This window comes from Chelonoidis abingdonii, chromosome 20, assembly GCF_003597395.2.
Source record: "Chelonoidis abingdonii isolate Lonesome George chromosome 20, CheloAbing_2.0, whole genome shotgun sequence".
In the NCBI taxonomy this organism is placed as follows: Eukaryota; Metazoa; Chordata; order Testudines; family Testudinidae; genus Chelonoidis; species Chelonoidis abingdonii.
Window position 1 is genome coordinate 6170333 of NC_133788.1, and position 16451 is coordinate 6186783.

At 40.2% G+C, this 16451-nt stretch overlaps 1 protein-coding gene across 6 annotated transcripts in view; it reads right to left on the reverse strand.

Moving 5' to 3' along the window:
* The window catches only part of CUX1 (cut like homeobox 1), a 441436-nt gene that overhangs the window by 236369 nt on the left and 188616 nt on the right, over window positions 1-16451 (reverse strand). The gene's annotated exons all lie outside the window — the stretch shown is intronic.

Consider the following 16451-nt stretch of genomic DNA (forward strand, 5'->3'; position numbering starts at 1 on the left):
AGAACAGTGCTGGGTTATGTTGAACTCAGAGACATCATAAGTAGCAGTATACTGCATTTGTTATATAGTTCTTCAACAGCTTATGACATTACCTTCTTCATAATATAAAATCTAGGCTGCTTGTCATCTGTTCTCTGTACATATATACATAGTTTATGACTACATAGATTTTTCATTTATGCTTTTAGGCCAAATACTTTTCATTATTATTATCCCTATTAAAATATTTATAATAAATCAAATTTAAAATGTTATTGTGGCAGGTGCAGGGGGCCTGGGTAAGGAATTATACATAAAGTTGAAGTTATAGCAGCACTGAGAAGTCCCTACAATATTTATACACAGTCCAATTAGGGTGCAGCCTGTCACAACATGAGCCTTCTCCAATGCAGCCAAAACAACCATTACCTAGAATGATCATTTTGTCACATTTCTTCAGTCCAGTGTTTCTCCAGCAGAGCCTGTCCAGCATTTTGGACTACTGATCATAAAGAAAGACTAAAAATATATCAGATGAGGACCTAAAACTTTATCCATGATATTTCTATAAAATATTAACAACATTTGTGCTAGCAGACTTAAAATACCATAGCCAATACAAACTGTATTTATAAAAACCAATGTTTGTACATCGCCTTCTATCCCCACGATTTTTAAAAACTTTTTTTTTTTTTTTTTTAGTACATTCATTTTAAAAAGCCAGGATACTCACAAGACTAACAGATTTATCTGGACATAACCTTTCGTTTTCACTCCGTGCATCTGAAATTGTGGGTTTTTTACCCACAAAAGCTTATGCCCAAATAAATCTGTTAGTCTTTAAGGTGCCACCGGACTCCTCGTTGTTTTTGTGGATACAGACTAACACGGCTACCCCTCTAATATTTGGCACCATACAAGACACTGTGTCTGATCCAAATAAACAATGCTTTTCTAGACTGAAATTAGGAAGGAATTCAAAGACACATAAAAATAACATGTGCATTATAAAGTGAATAATGACTAAACCTTTAGTCAAATTTTCAATCCTGTAAAGCAGTATACTGTAAATAAAAATTCATGCAAACTCATAATTATTCATCAGGATATGTATATTTACTTTAGCTCTATTAAAGGTTAATGCTAAAGTAGCAAACAGTCGCAGAATCACCAAAATGTAAAAACAGTCTCCCATGCATTAAATTTCAAACTTTACTATAGCTTAGTTGATCACCTAAAAGCTTGCAGCCGTTGAATATTGTTTTGGGATTTGTAAAAGGCATTGCTGAAGTACCTCTTAGGCTTAATTTACAAACAAAACTAATTACTGCATGACAACATAATGACTATGACTTGCTTTGGCTAGAGAGTCAAACAATTTATGTATGTCAAACCCCAAAGAGCATTTTAAACTTTAGAAATCACAGCTTTTTGGTCTTCTTAATTATCTACAATACCATTTAAACTTCACACAAGTATTACTGTGTTCAATGTAAGCACCGCAATCTGAAGTCTGTGATGTGCTATTTTCCTTCTTGATTGGTGTGGGGTTTTGGAGGGGAAAAATACACAACCAGAACTTGCACATATAAAAGCCTGTCTATTTATGTCATACAGATTTCATATAGTTTAACAGGAGATCACTGACATTTGAAGGACCTGAAATGGAATGGTGACAGTGTACAGAAAGCAGCAAAGACAAGCTTCCAAATATAATGGAGTGCTTTTTCTCTAAACCTCAGTACAGTAAACCGTTGCTAACTAATACTAGTAACTGGAAGACTCACTGTAGATGACAGTTTTGCAAGCTACAGAATAAGACCCAAATCAAGAGTCTGGTGCCCTGACTGGACACAGGGCTGACAAGAAGGCAGGGAAAGAGAGGAAACGCTTAAATCACTAGTATACAAAAATGCCTACAAATCATTACCACCTGGCATTAGTTAGGTGAGAGATGAGTTGAGATACCTGCTTTTATGCTAAACCTTTCATTTTATTATGACCTCACCTTCCAACGCCCCATGTCCATTTTTTCTGTCTAATCCACCTGTTGCATCCTAACACAGACAGAAACTCATCTTTATTTCTATTTGTGTAGTGCTTAGCACAATGGGCCCCTGATCCTTGACTGAGCATGAGACATAGTACCATAATACAAATACTAAAGAATAGTCAAAACTATTCTTCTATGCCACTCAAGCCCTGAGGATGGATTAGTGTCCACAGAGCTCACCCTTCCCCTAACCTTTCCATGTGCTGCCCTCTCAGTGCTGCTTCACAAGGAGCTCACTCTGAGCAGGTCTCCCTGGCCATCCACACAGCAGACATGTGTGAATGCACAGGTGAGCATCATATCAAATCCACTACAAATGAAGCTCTGGTCAAGAAGGAGAGGGCTGGATATGCCTCTGAACGAACAAAGGCATGCAAAAAGCAACTGTGTTAACTTCGTTTTCCTGGAAGATAATACTTCACAATGTACTAGTTAATGCACACTAGTGTATTTTGTTTAAAAAACAAAGTCAAATTAATATAAGGCCTCACAACAGGAACTGCTGTTAAACCACTTCTCAGAGGGGAAAACACCAATTTTTTGGTGGAGTTTATAAATATGTGGACGAGCATGGTTCTACTGTGCATATTTTAAGAGCAGGGTTTTAAAGTAAAAGAAAGGTGGATCTTAATAAAATAATGCACTGCTTAGCAGCCTGAGGTTACATTTCAGCAACTGCTATAACTTTTTAATGCTTAGACCAAATGTAAACTCTGCCATAGTATCACACAGTAAAACTGGACTATCGCTGAACGAATGATTTTCTAAACCGAGTTTTCTTCAAAAACAAATTCTCCATGTATTGTACAAGCTGGAAAAAGACACAGACCTTAATAATTCAATATAACTGTTTACACAAAGAGCACTGTGGGTAACGTTGCCCTCCCCTGTCATTAGGCAGAAAATGAATGCACCCCCTTGTGAGTGCTGTTCTGCGATGACATCACGCTCCTGCATGCGTTACTTTTCGCCAGGGCACTCTAGGCTAATGTAATCATACGATTACATAATTAACCCAGCTGTCTCATTAAGAAAATCAACTGGCATTCAGGGCATAATCAGTCATACAGCAATTAGCATGCTGATGAGCAACTGATGAAAAGCTGTCTAGATATTGAATATGCTGGGACCACCTTATTTATTTAAAAAGGAAAAGAAAAAAGCATCTCAGCAGAAAAAAATAAGATCAATTTTAAGAAGTTAATCTTTAAAAATATTTCTCTGCTAGTACATGTTTGAAAAGATAGAGAAGTGAAAAAAATAGTGAATAGTGATTTTTTTTCTAAATCATGCAAACAGACTTCAGAAGCAAAAATCAGTTGTGCCCTATTTTATGTAGATCTTCCCTATTTAAAATTAATTCTTCAATCTATAAACTATTTCAAGACACAGAGACTAATATAAAGCCAGACTGGAAAGGGAAATCCTATCAACTAAGAGGGAAAAAATGTCACTGTTTAAATTTACAATTCACACAGTACTGGGCAACCCATAACTATCCCTGATACTCTTTAAAAAAAATTGAAGACATTTGCATGGCTTGAGGTTTCTTTATAGAAACTGATTTACTGAGCCTTGAGATTGTGTCTGAAATGCGAGATGTGATGGTTACTTGACTGCTCAGCAAACATAACATTGTCCTAGCCATTTCTAGTATACAGCCGCACTGTTTCTTATATTTAAAAACATTTTGTAGGTGGCTAATTGGTATTATGGAAAATGGGAACTCCTAACCTCAGAAGGTATGAGTTACAAAGTGCTCCCTAGACTCAACCATAGGGACTGATTCCTGTTTTGCCAATGAGAGAGAATTGGAATGTATGGAATGGAGTATGTTCAACAAGATCAGGACAATGTTCTCTGTGAATTTTAAGTCTCCACACAAAGCTTTTACATCAGCATGACTGGGGACTTAAAATTTCTGCAAGAGTAACATGTACTAAAACACAGGTCACTATAAATTTCACATGTCTATTTATGTTGTAGGATTTAATTTTGTGCCACAGTGATAGTATTAAAATATTCACATTTGCACCGTTTCTAACAATAACTAGTAATGTAATACCAGTCTTGAAATGTACAGGAGAAATGAGTGGATTACCTATATGTTGCTAGGACAGGAAAGATGCAAATCAAACTTTTAAAAATAATCATAAGCCTCTTATTTCAGAGTTTACCGGTGCACTTGTTCAGTGACATACAGGAAAAAATGTACACAACTCCATACTTAAGAACAGAAAATCAGGTTTCCCATTTTATTTGGTTTAGTAATGAAAATCTGAATAACCTTATAAAAACTCGTTCACCTGATATTTTAGATATGGAGCTTTTGAGGTGATTTTTTAAAACAAAAAGTCTAGTCTCTCACACCCCTGCTTTCTCCTCATTACAGGCCTATAACATTGACAACACTAAGACAGCAAGTTATGCAACACCGCCAGAACTAGTGGCAATTAAAATTTTATATAATTGGCAATGTGTTTCCTAAGGGTTGGATCTAAAAATAATTCATCCAATGCACTGCACTTCTTTCAAAGAGACTATTTGTGTTGCCTAAACTATGTCTTAAGTGATGCTATTTTAGCAATTGTTCTCAAGAAACTCCCACACAAAATGACAAAGCAGTGAAAGAAAACTCCTTAACGCAAGTTTTTTAAATCGTACAATTACAATTAAATGAACAAAAATCACAACCAAGCCAGTGCACAAGTTCTGCTGTGTCACACTGTCATTACCACAAAGCAAAATGAGTTTTTAAATATATCATTCTCCCCAACCCGCCGCCTTATCTTTGCAATAAATATTGCAATAAATATTGTCCCTGGGGTTAGTTAAATTGCACGGCAATGAGTTATACAAGGTCCTGATGGAGTAAATGCAAATGATTTCTTGGGAGATCACATGTGAAAATCTGAAAACATGTTTTAGAAAAATAATAATTACATTGTTGCTTTTGAATATTCAAATACCTCACAGCATACTTAATTAATTCATTAATTATTCCCCCCAAAATTCAGGGGTAAATTGAAATAGCCTAGAGAGGCTGAGGCAAAGATTTCATGCAATAAACTGCAGCTCTCCTCCTCTTCCCCTATGACTCCACTAGCCTAAGGGACAGAAGAGTTATAGCCCTAATTCCATTTTGAAACAAAGCCCATCATCTCCACACCCCCGCCTCCCCCGTTTTATATAGAACATGAAACGGTTGTGCTTTAAAATCAGGAATTATACATATCATCTGGTTTTTTCACTGGGCTAAATTATCCGTTATTTTTCCACTTTTGCAAAGCGGAGCATTCCCTCCTGACCCTCAAACACACACCACCCATTTAGATTTAAAACAATAGGACACTGCATCAAAAAAAACAAAACAAAAATACAGCAGGGAGTTTAAGGTGGCCACAGACAGTGAAGGGAATGTTAGTCTTCATTATCAACTAATAGTACAAGCCTAAATTCTGCAGGCCTCAGAAAGCTTTAAAGTGGTGATACTCAGACCTCAACGGTTCAAGAGCCAAATTAGCAATCAACATTACCCGAAAGAGCCACAGTAGACTGAATTCACAGTTTCATTTACTGTTATATATATAATTCTCACAGCAAAATGACTGACCAAGTATTCGACAATTGGTAATGAATATGCATATTTATCGCCGCTGTCAAATTATCACTAGTGACAGCAAAAACCTAAGCCATTTCATTTTATTACTCTAATATAATTTCCTGTGATTTATTTTATAAAAGGATGATTATTTTGATGCATGTTATTTCTAACAGAAGTTAGGCACCGATGAGAGTTGGCACACTGTAGGCAAACACTGTATAAGTTTCTCACAAGTCTGTCAATGCTGATCAGTCCTGATCTTCTATATACTACACTTTGAAGCCTTAGCCTAACTCTGTGCTGCACCTGCTCTTTATATAGAGTTTTGCCAAATAACTGAAGATCAACCCAATTAGAAGTATTTAGAATATATTAACTTTTTAAAACATATTTTAGTATCTCATTTCAGAATCTTTGTAACTTCCTCACTTGAGACCCAATTCACCCTTACTCTCATGTCTTTACCCCCTTTTTTAAATTGACATACAAGAGAAAGTTACTCACTTTGCAGTAACTGAGGTTCTTCGAGATGTGTGTCCCTGTGGCTGCTCCACTCTAGGTGACGGTGCGTCCCAGCGCCGTTGATCGGAGATTTTCGGTAGCAGTGCCTGGTTGGGGCGCACGCACCCAGATGGTATCTCCCGTCTAGTTGGAATCTTCCTGACTGCGTGCGCCCCACACCCTCCTCAGTTCCTTCTCTATCATGGAGAATCATACTAGTACTCTAAAGTAGAGGGGAGGAGGACAGGGAGTGGAGCACCCATAGGGGGACACATCTCGAAGAACCTAAGTTACTGCAAGGTGAGTAACTTTCCCTTCTTCTTTGAGTGCTCTCTCTGTGGGTGCTCCACTCTAGGTTAATGTGTAGCAGTACTCACTATGGTTGGTGGGACTTTGGAGATGCGGCAGTGAGTACTGTATGGTCTACTATGGCGTCTGCCGTGGTGTCTTGTGTGAGAGCATAGCGTTTTGCAAACTTGTGTTCAGATGACCCCATAGCTGCTTTGCAGATGTCAGGAATGGGAACATTGTGTAGGAAGGCAACGGATGTCGACATGGCTCAAGTGGAATGAGTTCTAATGCCTTCAGGTGGTTGAAGATTTTGTGCATGGTAACAGGATCTGATGCAGTCAGAGATCCACTTGGATAGACGTTGTTTAAAGATAGCCGTACCTTTTGATCTTTCGGTAATGGAAACAAAGAGTCACGGGGACTTACGAAATGGTTTAGTCCTGTCTAAATAAAAGGCGATTGCTCGACTGACATCGAGAGTATGCAGGGTTGCCTCTCGTGGAGTCTTGTGAGGTTTGGGATAGAAAGTAGGTAAGTATATAGGTTGGTTGAGGAGGAAGGTCAATACAACCTTAGAAATAAATTTAGGATGTGGTCTCAAAGTGACTTTGTCTTTGGAGAAGATTATGTAGGGAGGGTGGGCCATCAGGGTGCTCATTTCACCAATTCTCCCTGCTGATGTTATGGGAACTAAGAAAGCACTTCATGGACATATGGAGATGAGAGGAGGTAGCCAAGGCCTCAAATGGAGGTTTCATGAGAGCATGAAGAACGAGGTTAAGATTCCATGCAGCTGCTGTTGGGTAAATTTCAGGGTAGAGATTCTGCAGGCCCATGAGAAAGCATTTTATGGTGCGGTGAGTAAAGAATGAATAACCATCTAATAGGCCATGGAAGGTGGTAAGCGCTGCCAGGTGCACTTTGATGGAGCTGAGCAAAAGTCCGTCCTGTTGTAGTTTCAGAAGGTAGTCTAGAATGTTAGGGAGGGTCACGTTATTGAGTGCTAAGTGATTACGTGAGCACCAGAGAGCGAAATGCTTCCACTTCTGCAGGTCGGTTTTACGAGTGGAGTCTTTCCAACTGTGCAGGAGGACATAGTGGACTTGCTCGGAACAGGCTAGTTCATGGGTTTGGAACCATGAAGGAACCAGGCTGTGAGGTGGAGCTTTTGAAGTTGGGGTGAAGAACCCGTCCGTTGTCCTGGGAAATGTGGTCTGGCCTGTTGAGAAGAGCCCGTGAGTGACGGGAGGACATGCAGAGTAGGTAGGGATACCACATCTGTCTTGGTCAAGCCAGGGCAATAAGCAATCTTCCAAAGAACCCTGTGTAACAGAGAGATTGCTGGAAGGCGTACAGGAGGGAGTTGTTCCATGGGATGAGGAATGCATCTCCTAGGGATGCAGTCTCGAGTCCCGCACTGGAGCAAAATGGAACATTTTCGATTCTGGGTCGTGGCAAAGAGATCTATTGACGGGGTGCCCCAGAGGGAGAAGAGCTGTTGGAGTACTGCAGGGTGCACTTCCCATTCACGTTGTGTCAAGAAGTGCCTGCTGAGTGCGTCGGCAGTCGTGTTGTGGCAGCCTGGTAGGTAGGAAGCGATGATTTGTATTCGATGTCATATGCACCAATTCCATAGCTGAATGGCTTCCATGCAAAGGGAACGTGATAGGGATCCCCTCTGTCTGTTTATATAGGATATGCATGCTATGTTGTCTTTCAAGGCCCGAATGGATTTGTTCTTTATGAGGGGAAGAAAGTGAAGGCATGAGCTCTAAGAGATTTATGTGTAGGTGTGTCTCTGATGCGGACCACCGGCCTTGAGCCCTGTGCCGCCCTAAGTGCGCTCCCCAACCGATTAAGGAAGCGTCCATGGTGAGCATGAGCGTTGGGGAACATTGCTGGAAGGAAACCCCTGTGCAGAGGTTTTCTGGACTTGTTCACCAATGTTGGGAAGCTATAACATGGGGAGGAGGAGTTAGCAGCATCCCTAAGGTGTGTCTGTTGGGTTTGAAATTGGAATTGAACCAGCCCTGGAGACATCTCATGTGTAGCCTGGCGTGGTGAACCACGAAGGTGGTGGCTGCCATGTGACCAAGGAGCTGTAGGCAGAATCTTGCCTGTGTCCTGGGACGAATAGAGAGCGTGCGTTTGAGCTGCGTGATAGCGAGGAATCTGTGATATGGGAGCAAGGCTCTGCTCTGGATTGAGTCGAGATGAGCTCTGATGAACTCGATCTGTTGTTTAGGTGTCAGGGTGGATTTTTGGATGTTTATTTGGAGGCCTAGGCTGTGAAAGAGGGAGATGGTGAAATGGGTGGCTTGAAGTGTCTCGCCATAGGAGTTGCCCTTGATGAAGCAATCGTCCAGACAGGGTAACAGCGTGACCCCGTGTTTGCAGAGGTGAGCCATGACCACGGATAGAGTCTTGGAAAAAAACTCTTGGTGCTGTGGTGGGTCTGAAAGGAAGAACTCTGTATTGAAAATGGTCGTGACCGATTGTGAATCGTAGGAAGCGTCTGTGAGCTGGAAGAACTGATATATGAAAGTAAGCATCCTGTAGGTCAAGGGCTGTGAACCAGTCCCCTTGATCCAGTAAAGGTATTATTGTGCCCAGTGTGGCCATCTTGAATCTTTGGATCCTCACGAATTTGTTCAGTCGGCTTAGATCTAGTATAGGCCTCCATCCTCCAGTCTTTTTCTGAGTTAGAAAGTAATGGGAGTAGAAACCTGTCCCTTGATTTTGCGTCGGCACAGATTCCACTGCACCTAGTTGTAGAAGATGCGCCACTTCTGTGCGACGTGAGTGGTTGTGAGAAGGGTCCCTGAACAGGGACGGGGAAGGGTAGGAGAAAGTTTTTCCTTATGAAAAGAGAGATCCTCCACTTTCGTCTGCAGTTCTTTGGGGATGCCAGATGCAGAGAGCCATGAGGATCTGCGCATAATCACAGCAACTGCAGTTGTACGGGCTGCTGCGTCTGCCATGTCTAGAGATGCCTGTAGGGCCGTTCTGGAAATCAGCTGGCCTTCAGTCAGGATTGATTTGAAGTCTGCTCTCCTATCCTCTGGAATGTAGGAGACAAATTCAAAAGTTTATTGTAATTATCAAAGTCGTAACTGGCGAGGGGAGCAGAATAGTTTGCAATTCTGAATTGTAGCGTGGAGGACATATAAACCTTGTGGCCCAAGACGTCAAGACGTCTAAGGTCCTTGTCTTGCGGGGTGGGTCAATATTGTGACTGTTTCGTCCTCTGTGCAACTGCATCCATGACAAGGTAGTTTGGTGGTGGATGAGAAAATAGGAAGTCAGCATCCTTAGCAGGAACATAGTATTTATGTTCAGCCTTTTTGCAAGTTGGTACTAAAGACGCTGGGGTTTGCCAGAGAGTGTCAGCTGACTCCAAGAGTGCTTCGTTTATAGGGAGCATGATTTTTGAAGGCGCAGATAGTTGAAGGATTCTGAGGAGTCTGTGCTGTGTCTCCTGAACTTCTTGAAAGGGGAGGTACATGCCTTTGGTGCTGTCAGCACAGAGGTTAGGGATCTCGCGGGAGATCCCCTACCCTTGTTAAAGTTTCTCTCCTGGGAGGGTGACGCAACGCTGCCCACCGGTTCCGATCTGGCTGGGGAGCATGTGGGAGCGGGTTTAACCTTTCCCATCTCCGAAAGCGGCTGTAAGGATTTTTCCATCATCAGCATTTTGAGCCGCAGATCCCTGTCACAATGAGCTCTTGACTTGAGGCTTGCGCAATGGAGGCACTTTACAGGGACGTGGGAGTCCCCGAGGCACTTCACACAGTATGAGTGCCCATCTGTCCATGGCATGGATTCCTGACAGGAAATACACCTTTTGAATCCTGAAGCTCCTGGCATTATGAATTAGAGATGGCTGAGGAGAGTGTCTCAACAGATACAAGCCTGAGGGATTTTTTTTAACTAAGTAATTAACTATGTAACTACACTAAAGGAAGGGAAACAACTGGGATGTAACTAATAATTATTTGTATGTTCTTTGTTACTGTTTCCTATAGAGACCAGGGAAGAAAAGGTAGCACTGCTCCGAGTTCTGTCTTCGGCTGAGGATGGTTGAGAAGGAACTGGGGAGGGTGTGGGGCACACGCACTCAGGAAGGGTCCAACGAGACGGGAGCTACCAACTGAGTGGGTGTGTCCCAACCAGGCTCCAACCAACGGCGCCGGGACGCACCATCACCTAGAGTGGAGCACCCACAGGGACAGCACTTGAAGAAGAATTGATATTACTTATAAGCACAAAGGGCAGTATGCGTATGTTCTAATTAAGCAAGTTCGGGGGCTCTCTGACCATTTTGTTAAGTAAATTGGTGTATACATTCTCCTGTTTATCTGAGTTATCATGAACCTTGTGTCTCTTGTTTAATATTATACATTGTACTTGGGAAGAAACAAAAAACCAAACCAAACAAATTCCTACTTCCCAACATTTCTCACCTCTGGTATAAGTGAAGGATTACTTTTCTGTATCCTTTTCTGAAAAGCATTAAATTAAGGTTATAGCCTGAAACCTCCACTTCATCTGACAAACTGTCTTCTAACATCTTTAGTAGCTGTTGAAGCTACTCATAAGAGCTTCATAAGATTTAAACAAAAGATTTAAACAAAAAACATTTTCAAATGAACCTTTAAGTTGTATCCTTTTCTCCCTCCCAAGCCCCATCTGCCTGACTTTCTAGATTGTAAACTCTAGGGGGCAGAACTTCCTACATGTTTGTACAGAACATAGCACATTCTGGGGGCTACCGTGATATAAACAAATAAAGCATTTGAAATGGTGACCTACATGAAAGAGGTTCTCTCTAGCCAATTATAAATTCTCCAGACTCCAACATAGCTGAAATTCTTAACATACTATAACGCAGTGCTGGAACTCTGTCAAAGTAAGTTAGCTTACTTTTATCTTTAATATGCTTGACAGAGTTGTTTAATATATAAAAACAAATAATAACACTGCTCTACAGCCAAAATGCTTCTGAAATAAATGTAGTCAAACTTTACTAATTCTGGGTCACTGAGAACGAAAATGATGCTTAAAATTGTTGATTGGCTCTAGTCTAGCTTGGCTCCAGACTACAGCAGTGGAATCTCCTGGCAAGTGATGTTAGGGTTTCCATGTTCCGGGACCGTTCAAAAGGATCTTGTCCCCATGCCTTCATTGGATAGGGTGTGATCTGTATAGCCATCAACATTAAGAATCGATGGTTGATGGCAGTCTCAACATCGTTCACGATCCAGATGAGTGGAGACTGTATCAATTGAATTCATCGAAGAGACGAGTCTTAAGCAGTTTTGCTGCATAATGGCCAATGTTTTGCCATCCATTCCAGTTGGTCATGCAGTCCATATGAAGGAAACCTATGACACATGAAAACAACTTTTGAGGTGCATAAACAATGACCAACATTCAGTGGCAGCTTTGTGGCGACTTGAAGGTTGTGCTCTCTTGCTTGGTCTGCAGACTGGGTATACACAAGTACTGCTGTTTTTCTCTGCGAATGGATAGTCGTGCAAGAGATCTCCCACTACATCAAAAAAGATTGGCCACTCCGACAGTCATTGGAGCTGGGAGGAAAAGTGGTTCAGCATCCACCTTATTGAATCAAGGAAGATTTTGTTTTACCCCCCCCAAAAAACCCTTACACATCAAGCTGGTCTGATGAAGAACTTGTCAAAGGCCAATCAAGCAGCATTTCGATACACAAGCGAAATTTCCAAGTTAAGTGAAGCTAAGATAAAGGAAGGTGTCTTTGTGGTCCTCAGATCGTGAACTTTTCTTCGAGATGATGCATTTGACCATGCACTGCGTGCAAAGGAAAAGAACAGCATGGAAGAGGCCTTTCAGTTAGTGGCAATAAATTTTTCGGGAAACAACAAGGCAGACAACTACAGGTGTTTTAGTGGAAAACCTCTCAGGCATACAAAACGCCGTGGTGCACATGTCACTAAAGATAAATTTTTTGCACTCTCATCTGATTTTTTTCCACCCAACTATGGAGCAGTGAGCGAACGAGCACCGAGCGATTTCACCAGGACATTGCAACAATGGAGAAACGCTATCAGGGCAAATGGAGCCTCTCAATGCTTGCAGACTATTTGCTGGACAGTGACAAGAGATGCTCCATTTAATGAATACAAGAGACAAGCCAAGAAGCGCGAGAGACACTGAATAGGACTAAACTATGTACATAATAGTTTTTGCCGTTTTCGTTTCATAATAATTTTTACGTATATAACCCTTTTTGCTGATTTTTAAAGTGTTACATAAACAGGACAGGGTGAATATTATCATGTTAAGCACCCATAAACACATGAAAAGTCCTAGGTTTACAATTTATGATTAAAACTCCTACTATCTACACAAGTATACATAGACATAAAATGTAAAAACGTTAAATATCTTAGAAGCAGTAGTAGCCAATCAGTTGTTTTAATTGTCATATTTGAATTCAGCACATCGAAATACATAATAAATACCACATTTTATCTCTGAAGCAGACGACTTCTCAAAAATTGTAGACCGGTGTAAGCAAACGAGAATCACGGTATTAAGAGCTCTTTAAGAAACAGCAGACTTTCTTTTCTGGCCATGGAATTAATTCCCTTTTGTTTATTATTGATTACTTATTAATGGTTACTTGATTCATTTTATACCATCTATTGCCAGTACTTGCATAGTGTATCTTACAGAAGAATGCGTTCGCAGGATTGAATCATAATCATGTATGAACAAAAAACTTATGTAATTCTTTGTGTGGAAGACCCTTCCTCAACTGATCCATAAGTCCATCTTCTCCTGCAAATTTCTCCTGAAGGCCTACTCCCACTGTGGCACATATAAAAGAAGTCAGCTAATTTATGATGGTTAGATGTAAGGGTTGAGAGTTGGCCCCTTAGCAATCTGCAACTGTAATATTTCATGCAAATATACGTAAGAAATTTGTATGTATTTTATTATCCTCGCCCTCCATCCTTTTTATTCCTCTTGTCTTTTTTAGACTGTAAACTCTTTAGGGCAGAGACCATGTCATGAGCACACTGGAATCCTAATCACAAAGCAGGTTTGTGAGTGCATTAGTAGTTCAAATATTAAATGCTACTCAAATGTATTTTAGTCTCTAGTTTTGTGAACTCAGATGTTGGCATAATGCAATTGGCGTTAGCAGGAAGACAAGAAAACCTCCCTAATATCTTCTGTTTTCTGAGAGCGAAGAAAAAAAATGAATTAAAAAAAACGTTAATTTTTCAAAATAAGTTCCACCATTGGCACAATTCTGACAATTCACATGATAGGAATACATTTATATTAACTCTGTTCTACCTCTAAGAAAAAGGAAGTTAAATTAGAAAAGAATTTTTTTTTTTTTTTAATTAAAAAAAGGTTTTGGTACCCAACAAAACAAATAGTACAGTTTTGAACAATTAAAGTGACACAAATGTACACAAAACATATTGAAGGTATACTTTGTGGGATTTAACTTTAAGAATGATACATTTTTTAGCACACAGGTTGATGGGGTACTTGAATAGCAATATAAATACACCTCTACCTCGATATAATGCTGCCCTCGGGAGCCAAAAAATCTTACCACATTATAGGTAAAACCGTGTTATATCAAACTTGCTTTGATCCACCAGAGTGCACAGCCCCACACCCCGGAGCGCTGCTTTACTACGTTATACCCAAATTCGTGTTATATCAGGTCGCATTATATTGAGGCAGAGGTGTAGGTGGGAATGGGCATAGCTATCCTTTACATGAGCAAACCATTCTATTTCTAAGGGCAATTTTGCAGATAAAAATGTCACTTCTTTTCCAAATTCTTTACAAATGAGTCCAAGTGAAAATTCTCCATATAAGTCAGTAAAGAAAGTCCTCAAATTTAGCTGAATCCATAAAGGATTGCATCTGGTGTTTCAATATGGATACATTTAATGAGTAAAATTAAAATAGAAGCATTTTTAATTTTAAAAAGTGTCTACGTTATTACCGAACAGAGGTATATATGCTTTCTTCAAGACCCATAAAACCACCTGCTGGGAATTAGACATTAGGTGCAATTTTTAATATGGTACTATAAAGGATACTGAATTTCTGAAACAATTGTACCCGTGTCATATAACAATGATGTGTGATACTAAACAGCCACTCTGCAGCATCCCGACCTTCATTCCATGCTGCATCTCTGCAGGATCACAGCATTATCAGAATGGCATAGCTTAGTACGCACATCGGAAGAAAACCATAGCTACATTTTGAAACTGAAAATATGAGTAAATATTTAAGACATCAGACACAAGTAGTAGGTCAAATTATATATAGTGCTAAACCCCACATGCCTGACAAAGGTATGCTGATACCATTTAGTGAGAGAAAGGCCATCTATAAACACAGAAGACGATGTAAGATGGAAAAAAACATGAAAGACTAGCACAAAATGATGGCGTTATCAGTATCAGCATTATAATGAGCACATCTACACAAAGTCATCTGGGAAAGTACACAGGTGCTACACCTTCCTATTCACCTTGATGGACTAGATTTAATTTTCTTTAAATGATTTATGGAAAATAAGTGCTTGCATACCTGTATATAGCCATAAAGGGATATGTTGGGTTTATTTTCAATTTTTTTAAATTTTTGTTCCACCATAGGCAGGGATCTAACAGAGGTCTTTCCATTCACCACCCAATCTCATTTAAAGGTGAACACCAAGCAGGCTCTTCCTTCCATGAGCAGGGCTGCTGGAACTAGGGGTGTGGCAGTACCCCCTGGCTTGAAGTGGCTTCCATCATATACAGGGTTAACAGTTTTATTCAATGGCTTTTAGCACCCCCGCTACAAAACTTGTTCCAATGCCACTGTCCATGAGGCAGGATTTCTGGAGATTTAACTGAGGGGGGGGAACTGTGGAGTTATTACCAGACCCACAGATTCCATTGTGTTCTAACCTAGCCATCTTAAAATTTCCTGTGATGGTAAGAATGGGGGGTTGGGGGGAGAGAGAATCTGACTGGCATACAAAATACAATGTGTATATGTAACAAGTGGGCAATGAAGGACCGTGGAGTGTGAAAGAATACATATGTATAACGTTGCTTGGGCTAATGAAGGAAAGGAAGAAGAGAAGAAGTCTTTCACTCACTAGTAGGTATTATAGAAATCTCTCTCCTAAGTGAGGATCCCCAAACAGGAGAGTCGTACATTTTTATGTTCCACATGAAATTTTCTATTTGACTCTATGCCTTTTGGATCTTGGACCTATGATAATGTATGTTTTACCAAAAATATCTTCTACCGTGCAGGAGGGGGGAGAAGCACGCTCTCTTCTTTCTATGTAACCAATCAGTGCTGAAAATGGATCATGAGAATGACAAATTATGGCTTAGAGGACAACATAGCAGGCTGCCATATGCCACGTGCACGGGACACTGAAGTATAGGCCTTCTTGGAGAAATCTATTACCTTTCTGAGCCACAGGGCAAGTGCAGTAAACTGTGACTTATCTACAAAAGAGTGAGGACACAGAGTAGGAAATAAGTAAATGAATGAAACCTCACAGGCCATATTTGAACAACCTAACTGGATAAGCTACTGCCTAGGGGGAACAGTGGCCCCCTTAGTTGGGCAGAATGAATATGGATGAGTCTATGATAAATGTGATCTATATATTAATTGTACTGCACCCAGCAAAAAGGGGCCCTTGCCTCTATTCACTTCTGTAATACAAATGATAATAATTTTAATTATAATGCTTTGCCTGAAGAATTAAGTGATGAATACTTAATCATTAAATAAGCTGTAAATAAAATAGAGAATTTTTTTTACTGTTAGAAATTTGCAATGAATATATGATTGTCTAACTTGTCACTTGTCCATGACTATGCAGACAATGATGGCGCTGGAAAGAAAACCCAGGACTCCGACTCCCAGCCATCTTATCTGAACATGACAGCAAAAAGAAAAAAAAAGTCTCCTCCAACCAATCTAATGTAC